The sequence below is a fragment of the Hypanus sabinus genome, chromosome 8, assembly GCF_030144855.1.
Source record: "Hypanus sabinus isolate sHypSab1 chromosome 8, sHypSab1.hap1, whole genome shotgun sequence".
Classification (NCBI taxonomy): domain Eukaryota; kingdom Metazoa; phylum Chordata; class Chondrichthyes; order Myliobatiformes; family Dasyatidae; genus Hypanus; species Hypanus sabinus.
In genome coordinates this window covers 75,481,901-75,502,742 of record NC_082713.1, presented here as the reverse complement: position 1 = coordinate 75,502,742, position 20,842 = coordinate 75,481,901, and positions in this window count along the sequence as shown.

Sequence of the window (20,842 nt, the reverse complement as noted above, 5' to 3'; positions counted from 1 at the left end):
TGGAATCAATGGAAATGAGGCAAACAAGTAGTGAGGTCATTGAACCTATACAGATCGAAGAGGAGGAGGTGCTTGGCAAATCAGTGTCCGAATTACAGGAAGGATATTAATAAGGTTGAAAGAGTGCAGAGAAAATTTACAAAGATGTTGCCGCGACTTGAGAAACTGAGTTACAGAGAAAGGTTGAATAGGTTAGGACTTTATTCCCTGGAGTGTAGAAGAATGAGGGGAGACTTGATAGAGGTATATAAAATTAGGATGGGTATGGATAGAATGAATGCAAGCAGGCTTTTTCCACTGAGGCTAGGGGAGGAAAAAAACAGAGGACATGGGTTAAGGGTGAAGGGGGAAAAGTTTAAAGGGAACATTGAGGGGGTGTCTACACACAGAGAGTGATGGGAGTATGGAATGAGCTGCCAGATGAAGTGGTAAATGCGGGCTCACTTTTAACATTAAAGAAAAGCTTGGACAGGTATATGGATGAGAGGAGTTTGGAGGGATATAGTCCAGGTGCAGGTTGGTGGGACTAGGCAGAAAAACAATTCGGCACAGCCAAGAAGGGCCAAAAGGCCTGTTTCTGTGCTGTAATGTTCTGTGGTTCTATGATATAAGCAGGTAAGAACAAATAAGGTACTTATGGAGTATAAAAAATGAAAGAGAGCACTTTAGAAAGAAAGAAGGTGACTTACGGTAAGATGGCGATAGTTTAGTCGCTTAAAACTATCGCTCCATTTCATTTCTTACCTCTGCACTCCTTATCTCCTTTTTTTTTACTCCAGTCTGTTAAATTTTTTTTTGCTCTCTTATCTGCCTGCAAATATGCTTGCCATACAATGGCCACAAAGTTCCCCAAATCTGGGAAAAAAGAAGTGTTTATGACTGTGACTGTCTCTGTTTCCTCTGCCGAGATTGTCTCCATTTTGGAACAGCACCGACAAGAGACTGTATCTGAACTTAAGTCTGAATATAAGTCTTCCTTCAGTTCATTGGAGTCAAAATTGGATCAAATTAACACCAGAGTGGAGGATCATGCTGAACTTCTATCTCATCTTGAGTCAACTTCCAAAGATTTAAAATGTCGTGTTCAGCAGCTGGAAGCCGTCTGTTCCAATTTGAGTGAGCATAACACCAAATTAACTTCCAAAGTAACTGATCTTGGAGGCTGGAGTAGACGTCATAATCTATGAATTCTTGGTCTGCCAGAGGCCATCGAAAGAGGATCTGCTGTTAAATTTTTTTCTTCTTTACTCTGTGAGATTTTTGGGAAGGAAATCCTTCTGACCCCACCCGAGTTAGACAGAGCGCACCGTACATTTCTGACCCCACCCGAGTTAGACAGAGCACACCGTACATCTCTGACCCCACCCGAGTTAGACAGAGCGCACCGTACATCTCTGACCCCACCCGAGTTAGACAGAGCGCACCGTACATCTCTGACCCCACCCGAGTTAGACAGAGTGCACCGTACATCTCTGACCCCACCCGAGTTAGACAGAGCGCACCGTACATCTCTGACCCCACCCGAGTTAGACAGAGCACACCGTACATCTCTGACCCCACCCGAGTTAGACAGAGCGCACCGTACATCTCTGACCCCACCCGAGTTAGACAGAGCACACCGTACATCTCTGACCCCACCCGAGTTAGACAGAGCGCACCGTACATCTCTGACCCCACCCGAGTTAGACAGAGCGCACTGTACATTTCTGGCCAAGCCCGAGCTGGGCTCCAGGCTACACCCAGTTATTCTGTGTTTTCAACGATGTCAGGTGAGAAACTTTCTGATCATGGAAGCACATCGGAGGGGAAAATTGGATTTCAGGGGTCATTCCGTCTGTATCATTGAGGATTATGCTCCTCAAGTTCTGAAGCTGCATGCTGAGTATAAAGAAGATATGAAAGAGTTTTACAATCGTGGATTCAGGCCCTCTCTGTGCTACCCAGCCCATCTCCGAATAACTCTTAGTACTGGCAACAAAAAATGGTTTAACTCGGTTACAGAATTTCAGAATTTTATTGAGAGTCTCCCCGCCATTTCGACTTCATCAGACTCGGTCTAATTATTTAAAATGGCCAATAAGTACTTTTTAAAAAAAATTTCTTCTTTCTGTTTTTTTTCTGTTTTATTTTTAAATTACTGTATTTTTTTCATAGTTTCTCATGGGTAGGCTACTCTGGATTATTATTTTGAATTAAGTTTAATACTTTTTGATGGAACTGTTTCTCTTTATGTATAATTTTGATTCGTAGTGCTTAAGTTCTCTAGTTTTTGAATTGTTAATTAAATGGAGTTTACGATGATGTTACGAAACTGGAAGTTGGCTTTTTGGGTGTTTTTTTCTCTGAAGAGCTTGCTGCTGTTTTTGGTAGCCATCTTGTTTTGGGATTTTGAAGGGGGTGAAGAGTTCTCTAATGCCAAAACCATATATTGAATCCTTAGTTATTCTTTCTTATTCAGGACATTTTCTTGACCTGATCCTCTCGTCTTATATTTTAGCCCCAGAGCTGTTATCTGAATGTTTGATCTTGTTTATGCCTACAACCCTTTATGTTTTTTTAAATGACAATGTTTAGCCCGTTGAATTTTATAAGCTGGAACATAAAGGGATTGAACAATTCTGGTAAAAGAAGGAAGGTGTTTGCATATCTTAAGCAACTCAAAGCTGACATTGCTTTTTTGCAAGAAACTCATATTTGAAGCTCTGATAATTTTCAGCTTAAGTCAAAGTGGGTGGGACAGCACTTCCATTCTTTCATCCTGACTAAAGCCGGTGGGGGGAGGGGTCCTCTATCCTCATTAATCAAAACGTTCCTTTTGGGCTCCACAATAAAGTATCTGATACAAATTATCATTTTATTATTGTCTTTGGGAAAATGTATAATACTAGGGTAGTATTGGCTAGCCTGTATGCTCCCAATTCAGATGATGTGAACTTTTTTGAACATTTTTTTTTCTCTTTATTGCCTGATTTGAGTTTATATTCTCTTATATTGGGTGGTGATTTAAATTGTTGATTAGATCCAGTTTTGGATCAATCGTCCTCTGTTCCTAGACCACCTAGTAAATCTGCTTTATCTATTCATTCTTTTCTTTCTAACTATGGTATCTCTGATATGTGGCGTTTTTTCCATCCTACTGAGAGAGATTATTCCTTTTTTTTCTCATGTCCATCATACTTTTACTAGAATTGATTATTTTTAAATGGATAACCAGCTGATTCCATCTGTTCGTTCTTGTGATTATCAGAGTATATTGATTTTGGATCATGCCCCAGTTATCCTGTCTATAAATTTTCCTGGTCTCCCTCAAATGAATAAACATTGGCGTTTTAATCTGACTTTGTTATCAGATAACGATTTTGTAAGATTTACGAAGGACCAGATAACGTTTTTCTTAAACACTAACACGTCATCTGAAATCTCATCCCAGTTTGTCTGGGATTCCATTAAAGCATATTTAAGGGGTCAAATAATATCATATACTGTGAACCTGAAAAGAAAGACCCATTTAGAGCGATTAGATTTAATCAGTCAGATTAAAGCAATAGACCAACTATATGCCCAGACCAAAAATCACAAACTGTACAAGAAGCAAGTCGAACTTCAAATTAAGTTTGACCTTATTTTCACTCAACCAGTTAAACATCAACTTCTTGAAAGCAAGAGCCGATTTTATATTCATGGTGATAAATCTGGCAAGTTTTTAGTCAACCAACTAAGACGCTCTAAAGCTAAACAACAAATTACAAAAATTCGAATGGGTAATGGGAACATTACTTTGAATCATTCTGAAATTAATGACACGTCTGAGAATTATTATTCTCAACTTTATACTTCTGAATCTTTAAATGATGATATCACTGTTAAGCATTTTTTAAACAGTTTAAATATTCCTTTGCTCTCTTCTGATTTTAAAGCAAAACTCAATGAGCCATTATCACTAGAAGAAATATCCTCTGCTATTTTTACACTGCAATTGGGTAAATCTCCTGGACCTGCTGGGTTTTCTGCAGAATTTAATAAATCATTTTCCTCACTGCTTTCATCTCAATTATTCTTAGTTCTATCTGATTTGTTTAAACATGGAAAATTGCCAGCTTCATTTAACAAGGCATGTATCACTCTTTTAGCCAAAAAAGGTAAAGATCCGACAGAGTGTTCTTTGTTTCGACCTATTTCTTTGTTAAATGTTGATGTTAAAATTTTGACTAAAATCTTGGCTTGGAGAACATTGTACCTTTTATTATTTATGAAGATCGAACCAGTTTTATTAAAAATCACCTTCCCTTTTTTAATATATGGTCTCTATTTTATATCTTATATTCACCCTCAATTGGGACTCCTGAATGTGTCATTTCTCTTGATGCGGAGAAAGCGTTCAATGGTGTGGAGTGGAATTACCTTTATGTGGTTTTAGAAAAATTTGAATTTGGACAAAGTTTTATTTCATAGATTAAATTGTTATATTCATGTCCCACTGTTTCTGTTTTGACTAACTCTCAGCAATCCCAGCCTTTTAGCCTTAAACGTGGCACCTGACGAGGATGCCCTTTAAGTCCCTTACTTTTTGATTTGGCCATAGAGCCACTGGTAATTGCATTTCATAGCTGTGCTGAATTGACGGGGGTTTGGAGGGGAGGTATTGAGCATGAAGTTTCTCTTTATGGTGATGGTCTTTTCCTTTTTATATCAAATTTGTCTAATTCCTTACCCCCAATATTTTTACTTCTTAATCAATTTAGTCAGCTTTCTGGTTACAAACTTAATTTACACAAGAGTGAACTCTTCCCAATTAATTGAGAAGCACAAGTATTAGTATTTCATGACCTCCCTTTCAAAGTAGTTAATATTCAATTTACTTACCTTGGTATTACAGTAACAAGGAACTTCAAGAATCTTTTTCAAGAAAATTTTGCTAATCTTTTAAATTCTACAAAGCAGAGTTTGACACAGGGGTCACAGTTATCCATCTCTCTGGTAGGTCGAATTAATGTTATTAAAATGTATATCCTTCCTAAAGTTTTATACTTATTTCAATCTATACTATACCAATTTTTATTTCTAAAGCTTTTTTTTATCTTATTAGATTGTATCATTTTGTCCTATCTATGGAAGGGCAAATGTTCTAGACTTAATAAAGCTGACTTTCAAAAATCTAAAAAGCAAAGTGGTATGGCTTTGTCTAACTTCCGTTTATATTATTGGGCAGCCAATATACATTGTCTTACTTTTTGGTCCTTCTTTCATAATCAGTTTAACCACCAAAAATGGGTGGCAATGGATTTGAACTCTATTTAGGATCTCTCTATTTCTGCACTTCTTGGATCCGCATTTCCTTGTCACTTGCCTAGACTAATTGTTAATCCTCTTATTAGACAGACTCTGAAAATATGGGCTCAGTTTAGAAAATATAATGGCCTTCATGGTTTCTCTCTCTCTAGTCCTATTTTACACAATCATCTTTTCCTACCTTCTATGCAAGACTCAACATTTCATGATTGGTATAGAAAGGACATTAGGTGTTTTGAAGATCTTTTTATAGAAAATCGTTTTGCAACTTTTCAACAACTGTCTGTAAAGTTTAACCTACTTCATACTAATTTCTTTAGCTACCTTCAAATTCGACATTTCATTAACCCTTTAATATCAGAATTCCCTGAGATGCCTGAGAAAAACATTGTGGATTTGTTTCTTTTTATTAATCCACTGGGTAAAGGCTTAATATCTTGTATTTGTGTTAAGTTAGTGACCTTGAGACATGCCCCCTTTGGTAAAATTAGAATGGCCTGGGAGCATGATTTAAATATTTCTTTATCTGATGCGGTTTGGGATTCAATTCTTAAGTCAGTTAATTCAACCTCTCTACATGCTCACCACTGCCTTTTGCAGTTTAAGGTTGAACATAGGGCTCATATGTCTAAAACTAAATTATCGCCATTTTATCCTGACATTAGTCCTGTTTGTGACAAGTGTAAAGGGGCTGAGACTTCTCTTATTCATATGTACTGGGCTTGTACTAGTCTAGAGAAATTCTGGAGAGAAGTCTTTTTATCTTTATCCCATATTCTTAATTACTACTTAGAACCTAACCCACTGATTGCTCTTTTTGGCACCTTGGGTAAAGTAGGCATGCATTTGAGTCTGACTAAATGCTGAACATTATCTTTTGCCTCTCTTTTGGCTAGACACTTAGTCCTTCTTAGGTGGAGAGATGTTGCCCCACCCACTCATGCTCATTGGGTTAGTGATATTATGTCCTGTTTAGACCTTGAAAAGATTTACCATTCACTTCTCAATTCAGACATAAAGTTTCATAAGGTGTGGGGACCTTTTCTTGAATATTTTCATAACTGCTCTTTAGAATAAGTTTATTCTTTTTTTCTGTACCATAATCCCTTACTTTCAGCTTCTTTTTTCCTGAAAGTTCTAAGTTTTTTTGATGGGAATTACATTATAGCTTTGGTAGTAGGCATTTTAAAATATATGTTTACAGTTCTGTGGGATCGAATGCTCTGATTAATTTTTCTTTTACATATTGTAATGGTTGGCCTGGAGTTTTGTAGTGGGAGGGTGGGGAGGATATTAACTTTATATGATTTTATTTTGGGTGCTTCTTCCTTATTGTTATGAATTATATATCAGATACATTTGTTTTGCGCTGTACTAATCTCCATTTTGTTGATTTTTTTGTAGAAATGTATAAAAAAATTATATATTTAAAGGAAAGAAAGCAAGAAGGTGTGAGGTTACTCAAGCAGATAAAGTGAAGGAAAATCCCAAAGCTTTGAGTGAAAGGACTGTAAGGGACAAAATTGGTCCTCTGGAAGATCAGAATGGTGTTCTATGCATACAGCCAAACAGATCTGAAATGGATTTTTTTGCATCTGTATTCACTCAGGAGATGGACTCTAGTCTATAGAAGTGAGGCAAAGCAGCATCGACATCATGGATCCTATGCAGATTACAGAGGAGGAGGTGTTTGCGGTCTTGAGGCACATTGGGATTGATAAATCCCTAGGGTCTGATAATGTGTTCTTTTGGACCCTGTGGGAGGCAACTGCAGAAATTGCAGGTGATCTAGCAAAAATATTTAAATCATCTTTAGTGATAGGTGAAGTACCAGATGATTGGAGGATAGTCAATATATGAGAAAACTCTAAAAATAAACAGGGAAATTATAGGCTGGTAAGCCTTTAGTGTTACTGGAAGGTATTGTAAAAGGCAGGATATATGAGTGCGTATTTGGAGAGACATGGACTGATAAGGGATAGTCAGCATGGCTTCATAAGTGGCAGGTGTGTCGATCCAATCTTATAGAGTTTTTCAAGTGAGTTGGAGGAATGTTGATGAAGCAAGGCAGTGGATGTTGTCTACATAGACATTAACAAGGCATTTGACAAGGCCCTGCATGGCAGGTTGGCCAAAGAGGTTTAGTTGCTCAGCATTCGGGATGTTAGATTAGACATTGGCTTTATTGGAGAAGCTAAAGAGTGTTGACTCTCTGACTGGAGGCCTGTGACTAGTGGAGTGCCACAGGAATCGGTGCTGGGTCAGTTGTTGTTTGTTATCCATATCAATGATCTGGATGATAATGTGGTTAGGAGCTTAGGAGACAATGGCGTCTAACGGTGACTCCTTTGCTTGCATCTTCAGAAACAGCTCTATTTCCATCTTTAATATCTCTACTTTTCCCTTTCAGGGGTCTTTGAAGACCCTGACCTGGAGTTACACACTGACTTACACTGACTTACACTGACACTCTCAGGGTTTCACAAATGGTCATTATTCAGCATGCCCAGGGCACAGCCTAAGAGCTTTGCTTGCCTTTGAAAGTCTGAGATTTCATTGCTCTGGAGATGGGGGGGGGTCGAAGGCCGCTGTCTGGGCAGGAGATCTGTGTGTCATGGAAGATGGAAGATCTAAGGCTGTGTGCCGAGAGACCCGAGATCTTTGGTGACAGAAAAAACAACGCAATGGACTTTTAACATCATAAACCAGCGAGTTATTTGTTATGTCTCCCCTCCCACTGTGAAACGGAGACACCCCTTTCTCCCTTATTAGGGAGAGAGAGAGCCTGTGGTATGTTGAATACCAGGTGAAACGCAACGTCTTTGGGGTAACTGCAAGCCTGTGTCTTTGCTGTTGCTTTGCTCACGCTTGAGTGCTCGGTGGTGGGTGCTGATGTGGGGGGAGGGGGCATCATTGCCTGCTGCTGCTTATGCACGGGAGGAAGGGGAGCTGGGGTGGGGGACTTCGGGGTTCTAACATTTAACTGTCTTTTCTTTCTAAATCTTTTTATTAATATTAGTAATATGGCCAGAATACAAATGATATATTGATAAAGAAATTACCAACATATAAATTCCATTACATATGAAAAAAACATACATAATAGTTACAATATAAATGAGTTTACCAAAACATAAGCCATAAAATATATGTATGAACATAGTAAGTCTAAATATTTCATAATATATGATATAAAGAAAACAGAAAAAAGAAAGAAAAAAAACAAAAAAAATATAATGCCAAACCAGCTAATCTAATCTAATAACTATTAATTAACATAGAAGAAAAAAGAAGCAAAAAAGAGAAAAAAAAGGGAGCTGTTTATAATATCTCACAAAAATAAGTATTCATCAATGCCATCACTTCCGGTCCTCTCAAAATCCATAAGCTAAAAGCTGGGAAATCAAATGAACTTGGCACAGGGTCATATTACATCATATGAAAATGTTGAATAAATGGTCTCCATAACTTTTCAAATTTAATAGAAGTCTCAAAAGTACCACTTCTAATTTTTTCTAAATTTAAACATAACATAGTTTGAGAGAACCAATTAAATACAGTGGGAAGATTAATTTCTTTCCAATTCAACAATATAGATCTTCTAGCCATCAGAGTTAGAAATGCAATCATTCGATGGGCAGAAGAAGATAAATGCAGTGAGTCTAAGATTGGTAAACCAAAAATTGCGGTAATAGGATGAGGTTGTAAATCGATATTCAAAACCGCAGAAATAATATCAAAAATATCTTTCCAATATTTCTCCAAAAATGAACAAGACCAAAACATATGAGTTAAAGACACAATTTCAGAATGACATCTATCACAAATAGGACTAATATGAGAGTAAAAATGAGCTAATTTATCCTTGGACATATGGGCCCTATGTACGACCTTAAATTGTATTAGTGAATGTTTGGCACATAACGATGATGTATTAACTAATTGAAGAGTTCTATCCCAATTCTCACTAGAAATACTACTAAGCTCTCTTTCCCAATCCTTTTTAGTCTTAAAAAGAGGCTCTGAACATATCTTTATAATTATATTATAAAGTTTTGAAATAAGCCCTTTTTGAAAAGGGTCTAATTCAAATAAACTCTCCAAAATATCTGAAGGCACAAAATTTGGAAACGTAGAGAGTACAGAACTTAAAAAATGTCTAATCTGTAAATATCTAAAAAAATGAAATCTAGGCAAGTTATATTTGTTGGATAAGTGCTCAAAAGACATGAAACAATTATCTAAAAATAAATCAGAAAATCTTAGTAATCCCTTAGTTTTCCAAGCCGAATAAGCTTGATCTATAATGGAAGGGTGAAAAAAAACAATTAGATACAATAGGACTATTTAAAACGAATTGAGTCAACCCAAAAAATCTCCGAAATTGAAACCATATACGCAAAGTATGTTTAACTATCGGGTTGTCAATTCATTTCGACAATTTAGAAAGAGCAAAAGGGAGAGAAGTCCCTAAAATAGAACCCAGAGCATAAGCTGATACCGATTTAGTTTCTAAACTCACCCAACAAGGGCCGAAAGATCCACCCCCATCTTTCAACCAACGTAACAAATATCTAATATTAACTGCCCAATAGTAAAATCTGAAATTAGGTAATGCTAACCCGCCTTCCTTTTTTGTCTTCTGTAAATATGTTTTACCTAACCTGGGATTTTTATTCTGCCATATATATGAAGAAATTTTAGAGTCAACATTAGTAAAAAATGATTTCGGGATAAAAATTGGTATCGCTTGAAAAATATATAAAAACTTAGGTAAAATAACCATCTTAATAGCATTAATCCTACCTATTAGGGATAAAGATAAAGGTGACCACATTGTAAACAAATCTTTAATCTGATTAATTAAGGATAAAACATTAAATCTAAATAAATCTTTACGGTTTTTTGTGATTTTGATCCCTAAATAAGTAAAAGAGTCATTAACTAATTTAAAAGGTAAATTTCCATAAATTGGGACCTGTTTATTCAAAGGAAACAATTCACTTTTATTAAGATTTAACTTATACCCAGAAAACTCACTAAATTGAGCCAATAATGATAAAACTGCTGGAATGGATTTCTCCAGGTTAGAAATGAATAGTAATAAATCATCTACATACAAAGATAACTTATGAATATCTGTCCCACGATTAATACCCAAAATATCCTGTGATTGTCTGATGGCAATTGCCAAAGGTTCTAAGGCAATGTTAAATAGTAATGGACTAAGAGGACATCCTTGTCTAGTGCCCCGAAATAAGCGAAAAAAGGGAGATCTTTGATTATTGGTAAACACTGAGGCTACTGGAGTATGATAAATCAATTTAATCCATGATATAAATATCGGACTAAAATTAAACTTCTCCAACACATTAAATAAGTAAGGCCATTCAACTCTATCAAATGCTTTCTCCGCATCTAATGAAATCACGCATTTTGAAGTGTCATGTGAGGGAGTATAAACAATATTCAACAATCTCCTAATGTTAAAAAAAGAATAACGATTTTTAATAAAACCAGTTTGATCATCTGAAATAATTTTGGATAATACCTTCTCCAATCTAGATGCCAGTAACTTGGAAAAAATCTTGGAGTCTACATTCAATAAAGATATAGGTCTATAAGAAGCACAGTTAGTAGGGTCTTTATCTTTCTTCAATATTAAAGAAATGGAAGCTCTATAAAAAGATTGTGGCAAATTCCCCAATCTAATGGGTTCCTTAAAAACCTTACCTAACCAAGGGGAAAGAGTAGTGGAAAAAAATTTAAAAAATTCAACTGTATAACCATCTGGACCCAGTGCTTTCCCAGAATTCATTGAGGAAATAGCCCCCTTAATTTCTACATCCGTAATAGGAGTATCCAATATCAAAAGATCATCAGATGATAATCTTGGAAAATTTAATTTCCCAAGAAAATCAGACATGGTATTATGATCTTGAGGAAATTCAGATTGATACAGGGAGGTATAGAAGTCTTGAAATGCCTTATTTATCTCATCTTGATTAACTGTCAGATTCCCCTTCTGCTGACCAATCTTAGTGATTTGACGTTTAGCCAAAGCATTCTTCAATTGACTAGCTAACAGTTTACCAGATTTATCACTATGTATGTAAAAATCAGATTTAGATTTCATTAATTGATTTTCAATCGAGGATGTAAGTAATAAACTATGTTCCATTTGAAGTTCAACCCTTTGTTTGTAAAGCTCCTTACTAGGAGCAATCGAATATTTTTTATCAATCTCTTTAATTTTATCAACCAATAAGAGAGTTTCCATCTTAGTACGTTTCCTCAAACCAACAGAATAAGAGATAATCTGTCCACGTATATACGCTTTAAAAGTGTCCCAAAGTGTTCCGCAGGAAATGTCATCTGTAGAATTAGTTGAAAAGAAGAAGTCGATCTGCTCCTCCATAAATTTTATAAAGTCAGAGTCTTGCAACAAGGTAGAGTCAAATTACCATTGTCTAGCATTAGAAGCTGTATCCATAAATTTCATAGAAAGTAATAATGGAGCATGATCAGAGATAGCTATAATATCATAGTTACAACCAATTACCAATGGAATAAAACAAGAGTCTACAAAAAAATAATCAATTCTCGAATAAGAGTGATAAACATGTGAGAAAAAAGAAAACTCTTTGTCATTAGGATGCCGGAATCTCCAAATATCAAAAACTCCACTGTCAGTCAAAAAAGAGTTAATACAAGTGGCCGACTTATTAGGTAAAGTCTGAATAGATAAAGATTTATCCATCGGAGGATTTAAACAACAATTAAAGTCACCACCCATTATTAACTTATATTTGTTTAGATTGGGTAAAGAGGTAAATAAAGACTTAAAAAAGTCAGGACAATCCACATTTGGAGTGTAAACATTAATCAAAGCAACCTTTTTATTACAAAGTAAACCCATAATTAACAAATATCTGCCATTCGGATCCGAAAAAATATCATGTTGAACAAATGAAATAGAGGAGTCAATAAAAATTGAAACTCCTTTTACTTTAGCATTCGAATTTGCGTGATACTGTTGACCCCGCCAAGATCTAAAAAAACGAAATTTGTCCTCCTTCCTCACATGAGTTTCTTGTACAAAAATGATATGAGCATTAAGTCTTTGGAATACTTTGAAAATCTTCTTTTGTTTAATTGGATGATTTAAACCATTAGTATTCCAAGACACAAAATTAATGGTCTGAGCCATAATTCTAAAATCAACCCTTTGGTGTAGAAAGGGTTGACCAACTTATAAACTCATGCACCCAGAAGAGGAACAAAAGTAAAGAGAAGACCCGGAAGTGACGACAACACAGACATGTTTGAAGTTCAAAAACAGCCCAAATAAAAAAACTAACACAAACTGGTACAAAAAAAATAGAATTAGAAAACAGACCATCCCCCCACCCCCCAAGAAAAAGAGAAAAAGCCAAAATATGACTTAAAAAGGGAAAAAGTAAGACTAATCCTACCCCCATGTCAGCTGAAGAACACTCCATATATAAAGGATATATATAAAAGAATCACCCCAACTTTAAAAATTAAAATCGCTATAATAAAAACCATATTTCTAGGTATAGTTAGTTGTAAAAAGAATAAAAATATAATCACTAAAAAAAATTATAAATCGGGCTCTAGCCCAGACAAAACAAAAAATATTTAAGCAATGATAAGCGATGGATTGTAGGAAAAAGGCGAAAAAAAATAAAAACATAATGCCATCTTAAGCAAAACCAAAAATCTTTTTCAAAAAACCACCATCTTAATCAAAGAAAAATTCACCTTCAAAGAATTAAAAATATACCTTCGAAGGAACAAAGTTAATGAACAAGTATGTAGTTAAATGATTAAAGTATATAAGGCAAAACAATTAATATGACGAAAACACACTTTAACTTAAGTATAAAGTATAGGATGAACCTACACCAATAACCAGATTTTAATTCTGGTTTAAGAGATCGAGAACCATCTTACACGATCAGAATCGTTCATTTATTAGAGACCGGTGTCTATAGCAGTAGGGAAGTTCTCCTCCAGATATTTTCTCACTTCTGAAGTTGAAGTGAAAACTTGTCGTGGAGCATTCGACGGAGAAATTCGAAGCTTCGCAGGGTATAGAAGCGCAGGTTTCAGATTTTTGTCATAACATTCAGCCATCAACGGTTTAAAAAGAAGCCTTCTTTTTAAAAGGTCAGGACTAAAGTCTTCTACCAGGCGGAAGCAAAATTCTTTGAATTTAATCATTCCTGCTCGACGAGCTGTAACATTTAACTGTCGTTCATTCTTTGGGTGCGCTCCTCTGTTTTCCATAACAGCAAAAGATATAGGAGCAGAAGTAGGCCATTCGGCCCATCAAGTCTGCTCCACCATTCAATCATGGGCTAATCCAATTCTTCCAGTCATCCCCACTCCTCTGCCCTCAGCCCATACCTTTTGATGCCCCAGCTAATCAAGAATCTATCTATCTCTGCCTAAAATACACCCAAAGACTTGGCCTCCTCAGCCACTTGTGGCAACAAATTCATGCAACAGATTTACCACCCTTTGACTAAAGTAATTTCTCCATATCTCTGTTCTAATATATCCTGAAGTCATGCCCTCTTGTCCTGGACTCCCCCACCATGGGAAATAACTTTGCTATATCTAATCTGCTCAGGCCTTTAAACATTTGGAATGTTTCTATGAGATCCCCCCTCATTCTCCTGAACTCCAGGGAATACAGCCAAGAGGTCAGTCATAATTTTCACTTCATGCACTTCACTTCCCTGACACTCTTGAATGTCCGGTATACTGCAGGCGTTTCCCATTGTGAAGACTGATGTAAAATACGCATTTAGTTCCTCTGCCATCTCTGCCTCTCTCATTACAATTTTGTGGATGGTTGTGAAGAAAAAGCATTTCAGGATGTATATGGTATACATTTCTCTGACATTAAACGTATCTTTGAAACCTTTGGTTAACTGGATCCACATATTTATGGATGACAGCAAGATTGGGGGGTAGACAGTGAGAAAAACTATCAGAGTTTGTAATGGGATCTGGACCGGCTGGAAAAATGGGTTGAAAAATGGCAGATGGAATTTAATGCAGACACGTACGAGGTGGTTCACTTTGGTACGACTAACCAGGGTAGGGCACTGAGGAGTGCGGCAGAACAAAGGGATCTGGGAATGCAGATGAATTGAAAGTGGTGTCACAGGTTGTAAGGAAAGCTTCATAAATCGATGTATTGAGCACAGGAGACAGGATGTTATATTGAGGTTGTACAAGAGATTGGTGAGGCCTAACTTGGAGAATGGTGTGCAGTCTTGGTCACCTACCTACAGGAAAGATGTAAGTAAGATTGGATAAGTGCAGAGAAAATTTACAAGGATATTGTCAGGTCTGGAGGACCTGAGTTATAGGGAAAGATTGAATAGGATAGGATTTTATTCCCTGGAACATAGAAGATTGAGAGGAGTTTTGATAGAGGCATACACAATTATGAAGGGTATAGATAGTGTAAATACAAGCAGGCTTTTTCCACTGGGGTTGGGTGGGACTACAACCAGAGACCATAGGTTAGGGGTGAAAGATGAAGACTTTAAGGGGAACATGAGGCAAAATTTCTTCATTCAGAGAGTCATGAGAGTGTGGAATAAGCTGCCAGCACAAGTGGTGCATATGAACTTGATTTCAATGTTTAAGAGAAGTTTGGATAGGTACGTGGATGGTAGGGGTATAGAGGGCTATGGTCCCAGAGCAGATCGATGGGAGTAGGCAGTTTAAATGGTTCAGTACACACTAGATGGGCCAAAGGGCCTATTTCTATGCTGTACTTTTCTATGACTCTATGAGTGGATATGGAGACTATGTTTCCATTCGTGAAAGAATCTGGAAGTCACAGCCTCAGAATATAAGGGCAAGCTTTTAGAACAGTGACCAGCAGGACTTTTTATTTTAGCCAGAGTTTAGTGAATCTGTTGAGCTCTTTGCCAGATATGGCTGTGGTCTTTGGGTATATTTAAAGCAGAGGTTGATGTGTTCTTGATGAGTCTGAGTGTCAAAGTTATGAAGAAAAAGCAGGTGAAGGGGGTTGAGAGGAATAATAAATCAACCATAATGGAATAGCAGAGTAGATTCAATGGGCTGAAGGGTCTTATTGTGTTCCTATGTCTTATGCTTGTAATGCCCTGGGTAAGATTTTTAATGCTATGCTGTAGGTATTTCATTTCAGCAGTTCTGTAAGAGCCGTCTGTTCCGCTTTCAGCTCGTTTAGGTTTGAGCTGAGATAAGAGGCTTGTTATTCCACTTAGGAATGTGCTGTCAGCCAATCAGGATAGTGGAATTGGGAGAAGGTTCTGGAGAACGCTAGGTTGAGGATCCTTGTTGGCGGGTGCTGGAAGAAGCTAGGGGAAAAGATGGCTGAGGATGTTGGCCCTGTTACACAAGATGCTTTGTTCAGCTGACTGGCTTCACAAAGGAAGAAGCAGTCCTCCCGTGGGAGATCCGCTTGTTCGAGAGGGATTTTGAGCAAAGTTCAGAAGGTGGCGTGTGCTTTCACATAGACGAGGGTCCAGCCTGTGAATGACAGTCAAGTTCAAGATGAGCTCCAACCTATGTGCACACTTGACTGTTTAAGAGTAATGGGCCCTTTTCTTGTTTTTTCCTTTCACTTAGTAACTGTTGCTTAAACTAACATTCTTAAATACAATTTCTATTAATTGTATGCAGTGTACGATCTGGTATTTCTTGCCGGGGGCATTCAGACAAACCGGAGTTTGGGTAGGCAAGATATCCCAGCCTGATGGATTTGCAGGACCTAAGCTGTATATACCCCAGATGTATGAAGCTGGGGAAAGGTGGGCTTATCACCACGGAATCCAGGGGCTGTTAGCGAGCTGGTTTTGCAGAGACGCCCAGTGGAAGGGGTTTCACGCTCTTATTCCCTCTGGCTGCCCAGCACAACCCTGGGTCCCTGTGGCCAGCCACATCACTTCAGAGATGGCCGAGGGCAGCACTGGAGGGAGGCTCGAGGAGAATGGAGCTCAGGCAGAATTACTCAGCTTCAGCACACCTACCAATCCATGAAAGTTCTCAGCTGCTGAAAGATAATTCGGCAGAGTCATTTATTTCCTCCTGCACCAAGTAATTAAATGTTGGGACGATGAAGTGTCACCCGGACTGCTCGAAGGGGAGAAGACTCCAGATGGATGCGAGCTGTTCGCACGCTAATGACATTCTTGCTAATATGGGAAATATCTGAGCAGTTTTGTTTTACTGACTTCAATAAACTTGGCAGAAGTTGACACCAGACTTTTATACCAAGATAGAGGACGAGGATCGTTTATGTGGAGAGAGTCTTTGGTGTACTAATGAGCTTCGATCCTCGAAGAAATCAGGCACCTGCTGACACAAGTACACAGAGACAACACGGATGATGTTCCCAGTCAATCTGATGATAGGGTTGGTGCAATATCCAATAAAGTGCTACTTGTCTTATGCACTTATCTGAAGGGATGGGGACCCACCTACCTCAACCAAAAGACAGCTCACCACTCCACAACCACAGGCACTGCAACAACTATACATGTGACCAATTGGTGTACAATAAGGTCGAAGCACTGGGGGTGGGGTTGTGGGAGGAGGGAAAGTCTATGTGTGCCTGTGTACGGACGAGTGTGTGTGTGCGTGTGTGTACATTTCAGTGTCGGTGTGTATGTACATCTGATGGTTTTAGGGATTTCTGGATAACTTCTATCCTACCTTGTCCTGGAGTATGTGAAAGCTCTCTCTGAGTGCGGGACGCTGTCCCTCAGGATGTGGCCTAAGCCTTGCTGAGGGAGACGGGGTTATGAGGTGTGACTTCTCACTGGAGAGGAGCTGTGGCTGGGTTCTAATGCATCTGATGGTGTTGAGCACGACACTCTGATCAGACGAGCAGAACCAGAAGACACAACCACTCCTTGAAGGGGTAACTTCCTAACACACCGAGAGTGAGGAATTGACGAGTGTGTGGAATGAAAACGCTCTCTGGGGACGCCACTTTCATCAAATGCAAATCAGATGATTTCAGAGAATGACATCAAGGGACATAATGTGGACATGTGGTGATTATTTCTGCTTGGGAGGAACACACAATGTATTGGCATGATCCCCACAGGCTCTTCAGAGGACTGGTTCCCATTCTCTGATCTGCAGGGACCCTCAGTCTTTCCCTACCGTGTTGTCAGCAGATTACAGTGAGGCTGTGTGCATGTCAGCAGACCTCCTGCATCTGTACAAATCACTGGTATTGGATTTTTTTAAAATTTTTGTCACATATACCGAGATACAGTGAAAAGTTGTTCATACAGATCATATCATTACACAGTGCATTGAGGTGTTACGAAGTAAAACAATAACAGAATGCAGAATGAAGTTCCCTGACCCAAAACTGTGTTTTCCTTTCGACAGATGCTGCTTGACTGAGTTTTTAACATTTGATTCTTTTAATTCTAATTTTTTAATTGATTTAGAGTCACTAGTAAGGCCAAAATTTATTGCCCACTCCACAGCATCCTTGAGAAAGTGGTCCTGGGGCGCCATCTTGAGCTGCTGTACTCCTTCTGGTGAAGGAGTTCCCATGGTGCCTCTGGGGACTTTGGTTGAGTCCTAAAGAAGGGTCTCTGCCCAACACAATCACTGTTTACCTTTCGATAGATGCTGCCTGACCTGCTGAGTTACTCCAGCGTTTTGTGTGTGTTGCAGCAGATCTATATTCCCAAGTGGGGATGGTGAGAGAAGCCTGCAGGCAGTGGCATTCCCGAGTACTTGACGTCCTGCGCCGAGGTCAGGGGACGGGAAGTACTGGGGGGAAGTTCCGTGTATTTTAGAGGTGGTGCATGCTTCAGCTACTGTGCACAGATAATGCAAGGAATGAATGGTTAAGATGACAGGTTGACGCTGAAGTGATGGTTAAACCTATTTTACTGGATCTTCCATCAAGATATTATGTACTTAAACCGAAAGGAAGGCAGTCTATAAAAGGAGTAAAGATTGTGGATCCATGAGAAAATAATGATCCTTAGATATAATAAATCAAAGTGAGGCTCCTGTGAATATATTAGAAAGCTATTGAATGTTTGGCCATTAAGTCCCAAAGTTAATTTTCTTCCCACACAGTGATGGGATAACATCCCCTAAAGGTTCCTGTTCCATCTTGCGCATTCCCCATTGCTGGCACTGCACAGCATTTCAAACTATTGCAGAATTAAAGGCGAGAGATAAGAGCCAGACTTTTGATGGAGCTGAGTTTGTCTTCAGATCTCCTCTGTGAAAGGGACAGGGCAGTTTCTGTAATTGTTGAGCGGTGCAGTTTAACAGAAGATCCAATTACCTTGCTCAAAACCTCACAGCTTTTTATTATATTCCAGGTAATTGCTTTGCTGGCCTGGACTGTGAGCTGTGGGGTTTTCCGTGGGTTTGTGATTGATGTTTTCTCCAATACGAGGTGATCCAAGAATGACTTAACCCTGATTAAATAGCATAGTCATCATTTCCAGGTGAAACTGCACCAGTTGTGGAATTGGTCTGGGCACCTCTGATCCACACGGAATGCCTGACTTCTTCCCAGAGTCAGGAACACACCCAGTGACAGCAGGAGCCATGTAGAGCCTGGTTCTGGAGCTCCCACCATTTGATAAGGAAAAAAGCTGAAGGAGAAAAGATCTCTCTGGCCACTCAATACCCGCTGCTGGGAGTGAGGTACGTCAAAGTTCACTGGAGACCTTTACCAAACATCAGGGCGCTCAATCTGGTCTGAAGCTGGAATCTCATTGATTGTGCTCCAAATGACAGTATTCATTGTCATCTTTACCAGTCAAACACCTGAGAGGTTCTACGCTTGATGTGGTAGTAGCTCACGGTCTCAGAGGATGGGGCTAAAGAAATGAGCGTATATGCAGGACTCCTTCCAGGGAGATTTCAAAGGTGCAAGATCCGATCGCACAGCGGTCGGAGTTACTGCCTGTGTTTGATCCTGACCTCAGGTGCTATTTTGCTGAATGTCCTCCTGTGCATTTTATGGAATTCCTCTGGGTGCTCAGCTTTCCTCCCTCATCGTCCAGGCTGTTGGGTTAGCTGGCTTCTGCAAATCTCGCTTGGCTGCAGCTGAACAGCAAATCTGGGAATGAGAGGAGGACAAAGTTCAGGATTAGTGTAGGATTGGTGGTTGATGGTTAGCACAGGCTTGGTGGGCTGAAGGGGCAGTTTCTGTGACCCTTTCAAGAAGCAGCACCTCAGTGGTTTATGGCTTTCAAAGGCAGCACTGCAGTTCATATAGTCATAGAACCATCGAAAAATACAGCACAGAATTAGGCTCTTCAGCCCATCGACTCCGTGTCAAACCATTTAAACTGCCTACTCCAATCGACCTGCACTGGGATATCCCTATCATCCATGTACTTCTCCACACTTCTCTTAACTGTTGAAATCGCACTCACATGCACCACTTGTGCTGTCAGCTTGTTCCACCCTCTCACAGCCCTCTGAGCGAAGATGTTTCCTCTCATGTTCCCCTCTCTCCTTTCACCTTTAAACCATGACCACTAGTTGTAGTCCCACCTAAACTCAGTGGAAAAAGCCTGCTTGCCTTTGTCCTATCTATACCCCGCATAATTTTGTATACCTCTAGCAAATCTCAGTACTCTATGGTCCAGGGAATAAAGTCCTAATCTCTTCAATCTCTCATAACTCAGGTCCTCTAGACCTGACAACATCCTTCTAAGTTTTCTCTGCACTCTTTAGCCTTGTTTACATCTTTCCTGTAGATAGGTGACCAAAACTGCACACAATACTCCTAATTAGGCCTCACCAACATCTTATACAACTTCAACATGAGATCTTAACTCCTGTTCTCAGTACTTGGATTTATGAAGGCCAAAGTGCCAAGGCGTTTCTTTACAAACCTGTGCCCCTACTTTCAATGACCTGTATTCCCAGATCTCTTTGTTCTACAGCACCCTACCGTTAGTGCCCTACCGTTCACTGCATAAAACTTACCCTGATTAGTCCTACTGAAATGAAAACCTCGCACATATCTACATTAAATTCCATTTGCCATTTTTCAGCCCATTTTTCCATCTGCTTCATGAGGCACTCTGCAGAGATGTGGATGGACAGCTCTCAGTGTGGAAGTCAACGGTCACTCTTCTATTGTTTATGTGCCTTTCCGGGGAGCTGTTACTGACCTCCGCCTCCCATCCGAGTTTACTGTTCTCTGCAGCATCAGAGGAAGCAACATCACCTACAGAGGGTAATGATGGGTGCATCTATGGCCTGGGTGGGCAGAGTCTTTGCTCTGTAAACTGGCGGCATGCTCGGTCGCAGTAGTCTCACCAGGTGCAACAAATGGTGCAAATGTGAGTCCTGCCAAAGGAGCTCAGCCTGAAATGTCAACTGTGCTCTTTTCCATAGATACTGCCAGCTCTGCTGAGTCCCTCCAGTTTGCGTTGCTTGGATTTCCAGCATCTGCAGATTTTCTCTTGTTTCCAAATGTCTTTCTATGATCACAAGACCCTTTTGGAAATTG